This window comes from Orcinus orca, chromosome 9, assembly GCF_937001465.1.
Source record: "Orcinus orca chromosome 9, mOrcOrc1.1, whole genome shotgun sequence".
NCBI lineage: Eukaryota > Metazoa > Chordata > Mammalia > Artiodactyla > Delphinidae > Orcinus > Orcinus orca.
This window is the reverse complement of record NC_064567.1, coordinates 67,461,325-67,473,662: the sequence shown is the minus strand read 5'-3', so window position 1 is coordinate 67,473,662 and position 12,338 is coordinate 67,461,325. Positions and strand designations below refer to the sequence as shown.

The 12,338-nt window shown below is 38.7% G+C and overlaps 1 protein-coding gene across 8 annotated transcripts in view; it reads left to right on the top strand.

Moving 5' to 3' along the window:
- Positions 1-241: 241 nt before the first annotated feature.
- Positions 242-12,338, top strand: part of DGKB (diacylglycerol kinase beta) — a 703,399-nt gene continuing 691,302 nt past the window's right edge. For 5 of the 8 annotated variants that reach the window (XR_007479225.1, XM_033400058.2, XM_049714820.1 and 2 more), the window contains exon 1: positions 561-857. The gene's annotated coding sequence lies outside the window, so the exon portion shown is untranslated. Of the gene's footprint in view, positions 336-544; positions 858-12,338 lie in introns of those variants that run through there. The other 3 variants (XM_049714819.1, XM_004263483.3, XM_033400065.2) reach the window with 3 other exon arrangements.

Here is a 12,338-nt window from a genome sequence, read left to right as displayed (position 1 = left end):
TCAATGTTTCAACAACAGCTAGTCACACCTGCACAGTCTCCTCCCATGTCTTATAACTGGTCCAGCAGTTAAGTAGCTGTAAAGCACTGTCTCCCTGTCTCATTTCCCCTGAGTTCCAACAGCAATAGTAGCAATAGCAGCTGTAGAAGCGGCAGCCAGAGATAGGCAGGGCTGTTGCTTGCAGCCGCTGCATGGCGGATTGCCTCGTCGACACACACATACACACACACACACACACACACACACACACCCGCACAGATTTCCAATATCAGCGCATCTTGATATCAATCAAGGACTCAAAGACAGGAGAGAAGAGCATTAGTCATGGACAACAGGTATTTCATCTCTGACAAATTCCTCCTGATGCTTGTTGGTTTGGATAATAAAATAATCATTCTTGATACCTAGCTTGAGTGGGAGACTGGAGGTGGCCGCGATAGAGGAGGGGGGAAGTGGGAGGAGTGAGGGGTGGGGAAGGGGACTGCCAAAGCTGACTTTCAGGCTCCGGAAACCTACATCTTTCAGCCTCCGCTGTTTTTGAGTTGCAAATTGTCAGGAACCGGGGGATTGCAGGCAGCCCTTGTGGTTGACTGGAAATCGATTTCCATCTCTCAGACACTAGTTAGAATGGGCTGTGTGTTCTGGAAGGGGGTGGAAGTAAGGAGGAGGAGGTGCTGTGAGCAGAGTTCTTGAAGCTCCACTCCTCTGGGGAAGCCGAGCCGTGAGGGGGACTCCTGACTGAGCGGAGCGTGTGAATTGGAAAGGATCCTGCTAGCTGGCTAGTCCCAGTTCCTCTCCAGAAAAGCAGTTGCTCTGGCTTCAGAGATGTGCCTAGCCTTCGCCTGCATCACACTGCAGTAAGTTCAACTCGACACGGTTGGCAGTTTGAGTGGCTTCTGGGTATGTAGTGCGGGGGAAGGGAAGCTGACAAGAAATGGTGAGGAAAGTTAGAAAAGCAGAGCTTTGAATTCTCCATGAGATATTAAATCGGTTTGTCTCCTTGACTCCTGTCCTAGTTACGGTATAGTCGAGTTACTCTCAGTTATTGGCAGACAGAGACCGCTTGTTGGTTAGGTCTGCAAGAAGCACCCTGTTCTTGGTGAATTTCGGCAACAAAACTGGTACATGCATTCTAGATTTAATTACAAGAGTGGGCTTCTGAAAGTTACTAACAGATAGCAGCTTGCATTTTCAACAGAAAATTTGTAAACAGGTTGGCTTAGATCTTCAAATGCCCAGTTAATTAAGTTTCATTCCAGACTTGTTCCTAACCTGTAAAGAAGCAATCAAACAAAACAAAAGTCTTTGATTTACTTCATTAAATTAAAATAAAATGTGAAGTAGGTCTTTAGATAATTGCTAGGCAACAGTCGAGGCGAGACTGATGTTATGATAAACACTCAAGTACTCTTTAGTGGGTGCAGGATTCCCCCAGTTTCTTACTACTGCAATCATCTCCTCCACTTGCTAAATGGTGCCTTCCTTGTGATTTCTAAGTGGTGGTTTTTTACATAGATGGCTTTATACTTAGAAACAAGCTGCATGGTGTTCACTGGCAAAAAGTGAGGCTTAAAAAACTTTTTTAAAAATGACTTCTACTGGTGGCTCAAATTGCAGATAACCAACTTTTAAAAGGAGGTAAAAACAGGTCAGCAAAGGCCAGCCCATTGTAAAGCAAATGACCAAATGAATGTGAATGCAGGCAGAATACTAAAGGTCTTTTTCAGGAAGGAAACTAGAAATAATTAATCTGAAAACGTTGGGGTAATTCTAACCAGGTCCTCTTTTACACTGACTAGATTTTTATAATGGAGAAAAAAATGGGAATCTCTTAAGCAGAAAGAATAGGTCACAAAAATACTAGACTTAGCCACAGGATCACTGAAGAAAATACTATATTGCTATAGTTTTCTCTAAGAAACATTAATGGAAAAACAGAGGTTATCTAAAACAGAATCCAGGATTTTAAGCTGAACACTTTCATGTGTACTTCCATAAAGTCTATAGGTTAAAAGGGTGTCAAAACTTAGGAAACAACTATTGTGAAATGCAAAGTAATCTGAAATTCTCCATAATTAGAAAAGAGGAAACTAAAGGTCAGTCTCCTCCAATTATTTCAGTTTTCAGTTGTGTTAATCTTTTTCTAACCCACCTAATCTTGATTATTTTATTAAAAACATATTCTGAATATAATATGAATTACTTTGCCTACTCATCTTGGGGATCTCCAGATATATTTGTGTTATTATTGAAATATCCAACTTTTTAGAGGTAACCCATTCCACACATGCATAATTTCTTGGTGCAAAAAACTGTCCGTATGACTTAGTAAATCACCAAGTCAAATGTAATCCAGGGGATATATTTGTTATGATAGTGCATGCATGATGGTGGTTAAAATTTTTAGCAAACAACAAAAAAAAAAAAAAAGAGAAAAGGAAACATCTATACAAAGACTAAAAGAACATGTTTGGAGTGAGTTTGCAAGCAGTTCCCTGCTACTCTAGAATAAATCATTACCTGAACCTTAAGAATTTAGCTAAAGAGAAGAAAAATCAGGCTGAGAGCCTGATTGGAATTGATAAGAATTTAGGTTGGATAGGAGTTTGTCAGAATTTCTTTAAAGATAGAAACTTAGGTAGGTGGCATTGAGTTTCGGGAATACCTTTGCTTCCTATTTTGGTTGTCCTGCTGGTAAACAAACCTCATGTTATATCTGAGGAGAAGATTTCCAAAACCATTTTTGAAATAAGTAATTATTTTAAAGTTTAAAACATTGGTAAGTTTTGCTGGAACAGTGTCTGAACTAGACGAGTATCCTGTGACTCATGCTTTTCCTTGCACACTTGAAAGAAGGAAGACTTGTGGCCAGACAAGCCAGACAAAGATCAGCTGGTCCCTCCGTCTAATTCTGCCTACTAATCATGACTGTGATGTTGATACATAAGCTTGAAATGACATTTTAAGAATATCATTTCCTGGATGCTTATTTTCCTGGCTACAGGAACAGAACTGGAACAGAACTGTGCTTATGTATGCTTGATACTCTTGCATTCTTCTCTTAAGCTTAGAAGCATCTGTCTGCAGGAAGCTCTAGATAAACTATTGAAGAAACGTCTTCCTATTGCCCCTCTCCTATCTATGGCATTTTCTTTCTCTTGTAAAACACCAACCTAAAAGATGACCTCAAGTAAGAATCCCATACACCTGTTCACCCTTAGGTATTTTATCTATCTATCTATCTATCTATCTATTTATTTATTTATTTTTGGCTGCATTGGGTCTTCGTTGCTGTGCATGGGCTTTCTCTAGTTGCAGTGAGCGGTGGCTACTCTTTGTTGCAGAGCACGGGCTCTAGGTGTGCGGGCTTCAGTAGTTGGGCTACGTGGGCTCAGTAGTTGTGGCTCGCGGGCTCTAGAGCACAGGCTCAGTAGTTGTGGCGTACAGGCTTAGTTGCTCCGTGGCCTGTGGGTTCTTCCTGGACCAGGGCTCGAACCTGTGTCCCCTCTGTTGGCAGGCAGATTCTTAACCACTGCGCCACCAGGGAAGTCCCCACCCTTAGGTATTGACTGGTTACCACTGCAACTCCTTGATAACTCCTTGGATTATTTGCATGTATGATTTTCTCACCACACAATGCATGACTAGTTCCTAGTTACTGTGAGGGCACAAATGCCAGGCCCTAGGTTAAGCACTTTGTTTTTTAATTGAAATGTAGTTCATTTACAATATTAGTTTCAGGTGTACAACATAGTGGTTCAATATTCCTATGATTACATTCCATTTAAAGTTATAAAATACTGGCTATACTCCCTCGACTGTATATTACATCCTTGTATTTTATTTATTTTAAACGTAGTAGTTTGTATCTTCCCCTGTCTTGCCCCTCCCAAGGTTAAGCACTTTAAATATGTTTTCTCATTTATGGGATAAAAGCTACAGGAGGGAGATGGCATGCTCTCCCATTTATAAGAAATTCAACCCCAGAGGGAACAAGCAAATTACCTAAAACAGCATATTTAGTAAATGGTGGGCTAGGATTAGCCCCCAAGTGTGACTAGCTCTAACTCTTAGTGACTTTGCCACATTGTTTTATTAAGATGGTACTCTACCATGGATCAAGTGGAATGAGCCTATTGTTTTGCGGATGGCGAGGGTTGAGAGTGCTTGAAAAATTGTATCAGTCAGGAGAGAACTCCCAGCTGTACTGACACCCAAGATTGGATCTACCTACATAGGAGCCTAAATTGACTCTAGATCCAAACGTGGCATACTTTGCAATTCCAATTTCAGTGTTCTGCTGTGGCTTCGTGAACCTTGGCAGTGAAGCTGGGGCATCTTTGCTGGGACGAAAGATGATGGAGTTATTGTGGGAGTAAAATAAAGAGATTGCATGGCGGGAGGCTGGGACGAGAACTTGTCCAGATTCTGTGTTCCAAGGGACTCTAGGAAACAGCCTCTTCGGGCTATGTGTGGGGTGGAGATTTTTAAAAACACACATGAAGCAGAGACTCAGAATATCTCCTTACATAGGTCTGATTATAAAAATTAGATTAGCTTGTTTTCAGATAATCTCCTTTGTGTGTGTGTGTATGTGTATGTGTGTGTTGAAGAGGAAAAATGATGATTCAAAGGAAAGTAGGGAGAAAGGCCAGATGATGACTGAAGAGGTAAAACAGTGCTTGGAAATATTACTGGTTCTTGCATAATCACTTTCTGAAAATTTGCCAGGAAATGAAAGGCCATCTTTAAGTGGTGAGGATAAAAACAAAATAGTTCATTTAGGTAAAATTCGAGTGTTAAGGAGAATAGCGTGAATACTGTCATTTGTCGTCTTATCACAGAAGACAAATACTAACAAGGAATAAAATGAAAATGTTATGGGCATAAGCCAAACAATATTTTAAGATTGGTCTTTCTCAGCATGCTAAATTTAAACAGATGAAATTCTTTTTCAAGTATTATCTGAGTCAACAGTTGGAAATGAAGAATTTGCCTTTTAGCAGGGAGTCTGTATTGCATTGTAAATTTGAAACAGTGTCCTTGATTCAGTTATTTCATATTGGCAATAAGCCAATCACTACAGATCAAGGAGCACAAAAGCTCTCATCTTCAAAATCAAAGTATATTTATACTTTTGTACATGCTCCATAAGGAAAGTTGATGCTACTGAGCTATTATTGTCATAGATCTAGATGGGGATGGGGCTTTGCAAATACATTCACATTGTCAGCCCTGATTCCTTCTCTTTTCTCTTGTCATTTGTGACACTGCAGGTCGAGGTTAGAAGTAGTTAGTTTCAAGGGTTGGTTTTTGAATGTGGTGCTTTGGCTCTCTTGCCCTCATAGTTTAAAAATAATGATAGTAACTTTTATTGTGTGCTTACTACATGCCAGTTGCTTGTATAAGCATCTTGGGCATATAATCTTGAAAACACTCTTATGTGATAATCCTATTATCATCATTATTTCCATTTTGTAAGAGAGAAAACTGAGGCGTAAGAGGGTTAAAGGACTTACCACCCACAGTTAGAAATTAGAATTGAGCTGGGACATGAACCAGGCAGTCTGGCCCTAGAGCCCATGCTTTTAACCAAAAGGCTCCAAGTCTACTCTTAACTATCACTGGCTTGTTATGTGATTTGGAAATAAGCTACGGTGCAAGCTATTTGTTCACCTCTTTTGTCTCTGCTTACACCTATCTCTGTCTATAACTTCTTTCTGGACACCCAGATCCCTCTGCCCTCAGTCTGTTAGGTTTTACCTGATGATGCATCTATATCCCTTAAGCTTCTGCTCTAGCATCATGACCTTCTTGAATTCTATTTGTATTCTACCACTGGCCCAACTGTCCTTCTCTGTGGTTCCACTGAACTGTGTGCTTGACTTTAAAATTGGATATGCCACAGAAGGTTGAAATAATCTTATCTACACTGAGGAAGGAAACAAAATATTTTTTTATCTCTGGGACTTCAGTGCTGAGCCTAGTGTCTAATACATTATTAGAGTTCAATAAACACTTCTTTTATAAACAATTCAAAGCTCTAATTCAATTCTCTGAAGAAATAAGGAGTTCCACTTTCACAGGCTTTACCCCCCAAAAACACTAGAGAATGGTCTTTCAAATGCAAGTTAAAAGGTCTGAGCCACATAGTATATTTTAATACGTTGAACTCATAATTAGTATAAAATTACTCAAAAGACATTTATCACCCTCTCTGGTATTGCATATCTAGAGTATAGGAGATAACGTTTTAGAATATGACAGATGGCATACTTATTTCCAAATCATAATATTGAAACTTTTAGTGATATCTAATTTCTGGACCAATGTATCTTTAAGGAGGAAAAACAAATATTAGCATAAATTGTTCATTAAAGATGTTTTGCTCTGTGGGACAATAAAGTTGTGAAACGGTGCTTTTTATAAATTGTTTCCTGAACTCTTATTTCTTTTGAGGAAAAGTCCTGAGAGTTTGATTCAGTCATAGCTGAAAAATATTGAGTCATATCAGTGAGCAGACATTAGAAACTTGACTACCACTAGAGAAAAATGAAGAAATGATGGGAAAAATCAATCCCCATTTCCCCTCCCCCAAAAGAACCTTTTTCCGTTTATGGGATAATTTGGGTTTTACTTATTAATGACTTTGTAAATTTCTTTCAGTAAGTATTCAAGTATTATAACAATGCGACTGGATAGACATCATGTAAGGTTTTCCAAAATACAATATCTTTATTAAAGGTGTCATCTTAGGTCAAATAATTCTATGTTAGTCTCTTTCCAATCCATGTGAATTAGTTATGAAATATGAAATTATAACCAGGAAAAGGACAGATGGAAGGAAAAATGTGGTAGCTATTTAAAATCTCTTTGAAATTCCATCAACAGACTAATCTCAGGATGAGGTTACCCCAGTGAGGTAGCTAGGCCTTCTTTTGTAATGTAAGTACAATTACATTTAAAGAATCTCAGCTTGTATCATGTGTGTTTTTTTTTTAATTTTTTTAAAAAATTACTTTATTTATTTATTTATTTTTGGCTGTGTTGGGTCTTTGTTTCTGTGCGAGGGCTTTCTCTAGTTGCGGCGAGCGGCGGCCACTCTTCATCGCGGTGCGTGGGCCTCTCACTGTCGCGGCCTCTCTTGTTGCGGAGCCCAGGCTCTAGACGCGCAGGCTCAGCAGTTGTGGCTCACGGGCCTAGTTGCTCCGCGGCATGTGGGATCTTCCCAGACCAGGGCTTGAACCCATGTCCCCTGCATTGGCAGGCAGATCCTCAACCACTGCGCCACCAGGGAAGCCCTTGTACCACGTTTTGATGATTCATGATGAAGGTGTGGAGAAATCGACTCCGTGTATAATTTCTCAGTATGCAAAGATGCTCATTTGAATTTCATCATTCCATTCTTAGACACTGTGATATAGGGCTTAAACTTATTTTTTGTGTTCAGATTGCCTGGCCTCAAATCTTTACTACTTGTATGACCTTGAGCAAGTTTTACTTAAATTCTATGCTTTAGATTTCTCTTTGAAAAGCAGGGAGAAATGAAAATGATACCCATTTCATAGAATTACATGATTTAATCATGTAAGGGGCTGAGAACAGAAGGGACATAATAAATAAGCAAAAGTATTAGCTATTTATTTATTTTAAAATTTTATTTATTTATTTATTTATGGCTGCATTGGGTCTTTGTTGCTGCGCGTGGGCCTTCTCTAGTTACGGCGAGCGGGGGCTACTCTTCCTTGCCGTGCGTGGGCTCCTCATTAAGGTGGCTTTTCTTTGTTGCGGAGCACCAGCTCTAGGCACGCGGGCTTCAGTACTTGCAGCGTGTGGGCTCAGTAGTTGTGGCTCGCGGGCTCTAGAGCGCAGGGTCAGTAGTTGGGACACACGGGCTTAGTTGCTCCACAGCATGTGGGATCTTCCTGGACCAGGGATTGAACCTGTGTCCCCTGCATTGGCAGGTGGATTCTTAACCAGTGTGCCACCAGGGAAGTCCCATTAGCTATTTATGGTTTCCTGTTAATTTGGGATATTGCCTCAGGTAAAGAAGGAAGTATCAGTAGCAGAGAAAATGTTCTAAATGAAATCTAAATCTATAAGTAGTTTTCGTTTTAGTTTTATATTAATAAAAATATGACTCATAAAATCTATTAAATGTTACAATAAACACCCTCTATATAGTGTCTTCTTTACTTACTCTTTTGCCCAAAAGGGTTTTATTGAATTACAAAAGAATGATAACAGTTAACAGAGAATAATTAGATAACACATGAAAACACCCCTCAGGAGAGTGGCTGGCACACAATCAACCTTGAGAAATTTTAATTCCCCTCCTCTTAAATGAAAAACCTCTTATTATGGTTTTAGTTTTCTTCCTCTTCTTAAAATTTGGTCACAGCTATCATTCATTTAAGGTACGAAATGATCTTCTGTTTTCATCTATATTGACTACTCTGCTGTTTGTACCCAAGCAGACTGGGAAAATGTGACCTCTTCTGTGAGGACATTTATTACTACCTAGGTCAGCTCCTTTTGAATTATATGAACTGGAAAGGAGGAAGAAACAGAGGTGCTGTGGAGAAGCATTGCAGGATCCTTGCCCTGAAAACAGACTTCAAGCACAAAAGATGAGTTTGTAGTTTATTCAGCAACTTGTTTTGCTGAGACAGAGGATGTAAGGAAATGTACTTCCTGAGCTTTCGACCAAGGAATCCCTTTGCTGATTCCTTAATGAAAAGAAATAAGAGCTGGAGAATTCTCACTTGCCTGCCTCTCCTAGTGTGTGTTTTAGAGATTGCAAGCAACCCTCAGCTACTTCTGGGAAATTTAAGGTTCAATAGGCATAGTTATTAAAAGCATCACCTTAAGAAACAGAACTACTAACACCGTGACACTGTATTCTGTTTCATCCCTCAGTCATGGATGGGCTAGTGTTATTGTCAGGCATGGTGCCAGGCTCAGGGAAGGAAGAGTGAAATAACAGGCAAGTTCCTACAATACTGAACGCACATCAGTGAAAGAGAAAAACACAGAAGCAAACACACTAAACAAGGAAGCAAGAACATGATTTGTTGTTGTTGTTGTAGTAGTAAGTGCTATGAAAGAAACAAAAAGCTGAAATAGAGAACAAAGGTCCTGTTTACTGGAGGACAGACTGGTTTCAAGACTCATAGGAACTACTCCCCCCAGCCATGCTTTTATTCATTATAGAGCAGGTTTCTGGTGTTGACAGTGAGTAGAAGGGGATTATACCCTTGAAGTAATCCTTAAAACCAAAAAAGATGAACTCATGGTGAATCAGAATTTCAGAATTATTGAGCAAAACATTTTCATTCAGTCAAAAACATGACTCCCACATTGCTTTTCCCTTTACCTTTATGTTACAGGACTATTCAGCTTGTGGCAGCTTTAAAAGATTAGAAAAATGCAAGTACTTAATGTTGCTTAGTAACTCCTCTTGCCTGTCATTTTGGGCTGCACATAAACAACTGTAACTTCCCCACACTTGTCCCAAATTACTAGAATCGGGAAAGAGCACACAAGCTGATGAGTCACTTTGCTATCCTGTTGTTCTTAATAAGAGTTCTGATTACCAGAATGGGTTCTTTACTGTTATATAATGTTATCTGCCACACCATATGTCAGAACTTTCTGTTTGGCAAGTAGAGGTTCCTTCCTTGTCACACACTGAAGAAAGCATAGCAGAAAAGTCATTCAGAGGAGGACTGTTGTTTTGTTTCGGGTCCTTGGTTTTAAATGTACTCTATCCAAACTGTATTAGACAATATTTTGTGGGAGTAAAGTGGTAAGTTGTTTGAGCTTCAAGTGGGGATTGTGTCTTGGAGCTCTTAGTGCTTCTATCATTCAAGCTACTATATAAGTGCCTGGTGGCACATTTGGTTTTTAGGTAACAATATTATTTTTATACGAGCAGTTTCAAAAAATATATAAAATAATGGTTTCAGTGTGGCTGTAATAATTGTTCTATTTTATATGGTTAAATTCTTGAAATTAATAACTTTGTAAAAAAAGAAAACAATAAGAAGGAAGATCCCACATGCCACGGAGCAACTAAGCCCGTGCGCCACAACTACTGAGCCTGCGCTCTAGAGCCTGCGAGCCACAACTACTGAGCCCACATGCTACAACTACTGAAGCCCTCGTGCCTAGAGCCTGTGCTCTGCAACAAGGGAAGCCACTGCAATGAGAAGCCTGTGCACTGCAATGAAGGGTAGCCCCCGCTCACCACAACTAGAGAAAGCCCGCGAGCAGCAACGAAGACCCAACTCAGCCAAAAAAATAATAAAATAAAATTTAAAAATAAATAAATAAATAAAAGATGAGTCAGAGCTATATTGAAGGAATTAGCACCTGTGTCTTACCATTGAGGAGCATCCTGGGTAAAGAGGATGTGCCATACCCTCTGGTTCTTTAACATCTGTTTTGCTGATCCTAATAAGTTAAAATCCAAACTATTGCAAGACATAAGGAAAAAATGTTTGAGGAATACTAATATGTGTTTTAAAAGAAGAAAAGGGGAAGAAATCTTTCCTTATGTAAACATTAAAGTTAAATAGTTTTCTATATTAAGGACTTCTTATAGTTCTTCAGATGCAAGTGTGTGTTAGACTCCCTAGGAGTGGGATTTAGTACAAACTTCCCTGACCTTATTTAATTATAGAATCTCTCCTTCTGGGAGCTTCTATTATCTTTGAAAACCCCAGAACACAATTTGTTGTTCGTTGTTGGCGTTCAGTTATTCATTTAAAAAATTTCAAGCATCTAACATACCTCAGATTAGTAAGTTCTGGGAAGAAAATTATAAATAGAATGTGGCCCTAACATTAAGTAACTCCTGAAGTGGGCATTGGAGGAAGACACGTAGATATAGAAGTTATAACACAATGGGCTACGTGCAGCAATAAAAGTAGGTGCAGAGGATTACATGTAAGATTGCTATAGGAGATGAGGAAATAAGAGACAAAAATTCATCACGGATAATTTAGAATTTGAGTTGGATCTTGAGGGAAATTTGGAATTTATCCAAAAAAAGGACAATAAAAGCATTTACAGAGATATATTTAGAGAGCATTATTCTTTTACCCTCTTGTGGAAACCAGTACTCCTTTCATTCATCCAGCATAACTCTTGAGTGAACAGTTGGCTACATGAATAAAGAGATGAGGGCAGCAAACAGGGAAAGAGATGTATAAATTTTGTGATACAGATGATAATCCATTCCTTTGGAATAGATAAGAATCTGTGAAAAATAATGTAGAATGAGAAAGAAGATAATTTTAGGAATGAATCTTGATGAATTCTAGTATTTCAGAGTGTATTAGAGTAGATGGGATTGTGAAGGAGGCAAATGAATTGTCACAGAGGAGGAAAACAATAACAGATTTGTGGTATATCAAAGACCAGAGAAAAACCTCCCATAAGAAAGACAAATTAATCATCACTGCCAGATATTGCTGAGAGGTTAATTAAGATGAGGAATTGAAAAAAAAAAATCCTTGGATTTGAACAGAGAGAGATCATTGCTGATCTTAGCTAATGATGTGATTGGGGTGAAACCCCAATGAAAATGTTTTAAGGATTGAGTAGGAGCTCAGGAAATGGAGAGAGTGACCCATTCAAAAAAGCTGTCTATGAAGCTTTTGAAAAAAGATAGAGCTGGTTCTGGAGAATAATAGAATTTTGAGGGAACTTTTTCCTCTCATAAAGTGGGAGCTTTTTGAGCATGTTTAAATATGTATGAGAAGTTGAGATAATTAAAAATATAGAAGCTAAAAGGGAATGTTTGATGGGTACTACAGAATGTGGAATTAAATTGGTTTAAAGACATAAGGGATATGAGTTGACTTTGACCAGGAGTAACACTCTCTGTAAAGAAAGAGGAAAGGAAGGAGAAAAAGAGCAATCTGAATACGTGTGCGTGTTTTGTAGTGCTAAATTGAGGATATTTCTGGAATTTAAATTTGCTTTATAGAATTTGTACAAAGTGGAGAAAGTTTGAAGTTTTTGGACAGTGTTGGAGGATTTACTGACCAGAGACATCTACTAGAATCTGGATAATATTGGGGGGCTATTTGGGTTATGAATTTACAATGATAAAAGTTTACCTCAATGTGTGACTCCCTTCAGCAGTTCAGGATATGTCATAAGAAAACAGTTTATCCAAGATACATTGTTTTATTTGCTCTGCCTTTTATCAATATATCATCATCACCTACCCTCTTTAGTATCATCTGTCATCTTCTTTATTACTCTTTCAAATTTAGAAATCTGGATGACACTTTTTCTTTATATCCCCTGTCTTGATTATGATTGAT